Source organism: Myotis brandtii, unplaced genomic scaffold (genome assembly GCF_000412655.1).
Source record: "Myotis brandtii unplaced genomic scaffold, ASM41265v1 scaffold27, whole genome shotgun sequence".
NCBI lineage: Eukaryota > Metazoa > Chordata > Mammalia > Chiroptera > Vespertilionidae > Myotis > Myotis brandtii.
In genome coordinates, this window is record NW_005360272.1 from 807,547 (window position 1) to 809,588 (window position 2,042).

The following is a 2,042-nucleotide window of genomic DNA, read 5'->3' on the forward strand; positions in this document are numbered from 1 at the left end:
CTGCCCCGAGTGTGACAGTGGCGGCACCCCAACCCCCTGATCGGCCCTGCTCTGTGCCTGATAGGGGGGAGCTCCCCAATCCCCTGATTGCCCTGCGGCTCTGTGTTTGACAGGGTGCGGCACTCCAACCCCCAACCTCCACGGGCCCTGCTCTGTGTGTGACAGGGTACGGAGCCCCAACCCCCTTGATGGGCCCTGCTCTGTGCGTGACAGGGTGGCGCCGCAACCTCCTGATTGGCCCTGCGGTTCTGTGCGTGACAGGGTACGGAGCCCCAACCCCCTTGATGGGCCCTGCTCTGTGCGTGACGGGGTGGCACCGCAACCTCCCCATCGACCCTGCCTTGAGTGTGACGGGGCGGTGCCCCAACCCCCCAATCGGCCCTACCCTGAGCGTGACTGAGGGTGGCATCACAACCTCCCAATCCGCCCTGCTCTGTGCATGACAGGGGGCGGCGCCCCAACTCCCCAATCGGCCCTGCTCTGAGCCTGACCAGGGGCTGCACCTAGGGATTGGGCCTGCCCTCTGCCACCCGGGAGCAGGCCTAAGCCAGGAGGTCGTTATCTCCCGAGGGGTCCCAGACTGCGAGAGGGCACAGGCCGGGCTGAGGGACCCCCCCCGAGTGCACAAATTTTTGTGCCCCGGGCCTCTAGTCTTATATAATAAAAGGCTAATATGCAAATCGACCAAACGACGGAACGACCGGTTGCTATGATGCGCACTGACCACCAGGGGGCAGAAGCTCAACACAGGAGCTTCCCCCTGGTGGTCAGTGTGCTCCCCACAGGGTGAGCGCCGCTCAGCCAGAAGCTCGCCTCCACTGCAGTGCTAAATATGTCCAACTGATGGCTTAGGCCCGCTCCCCCATGGGCCTAAGCCATCCGTCGGACATCCCCTGAGGGCTCCTAGACTGCAAGAGGGCACAGGCCAGGCTGAGGGACACCCCCCCCCCAAGTGCATGAATTTCATGCGCTGGGCCTCTAGTCTATACTAATAAAAGCAATATGCTAATTAGACAGGACATCTTCCAGAAATCCTTCTGGACAAAGCCACAGTGGCGGGGGCCGAAGCAGAGGTGGTTAGGGGCAATCAGGCTAGTAGGGGAGCAGTTAGGGGGCAGCCAGGCCGGCAGGGGGGCAGTTAGGGGGCGATCAGGCCAGCAAGCAAAGTGGTTAGGGGCGATCAGGCAGGCAGGCAGGTGAGCGGTTAGGAGCTGGCGGTCCCACATTGCGAGAGAAATGTCCCGGATTGGAGAGGGTGCAGGCCGGGCTGAGGGATTCCCCCCTCCCCCGTGCATGAATTTCATGCACCAGGCCTCTAGTATATAATAATATGGCATCTGATTTGCTATTGAAATTTTGTTTTCAATTACAAAAACTTAAAAATAATATACTACTTCTTTCTTTGGTAATTGTATTGTTGACACATTGTCAACAAGAAATATACTTTTGAGTGATATATTTTAGTAGTGATAATGAAATTTCACTAAACTGTCAATCAAAAGCGACTTATGGATAAGGCACCATGCTTTCCTAGAGTGTCTTATATGTAGTGGTAGATTTTCTGAGTGAAGCTAGTGCAAATATTTAAGTTACATGTTGTTCCTAACAAAAATTTCTACTCTCTGGTCTTGACCCCTCTTTATGCCCCTACTCTCAACAAAGGGGCCAGTGTGATGCTTCAAGCCCTTGGGTATCAATGTAAATGTAGACCCTGTATACAGCAGTATAAAAAGGGCGGTAGTTATGCACAATGGGGGAGTTCCTTTAGATTAATGGTAAAGGAAGGCCTCTTCCTCCCCACTGTTCTTGAAAGTGGTAATTGCTCCATGGAATTCACTGGGAAACTTCCCCAATTCAGCCTCATGGATAGGAATATCTAGGGTAGGATTCAGAACTCTGGATTTAAAACGTACACTCTAGTTTGGAAGCTGATAATGTGAAGGCTCCCAGAAGACAGGGCCCACATCTGCCTGTGCCCTATATTCCTTTGTTAATAGCATTTTTTTTATTTCTCAATATATTTCTCAGCCTTATGTTTCTAC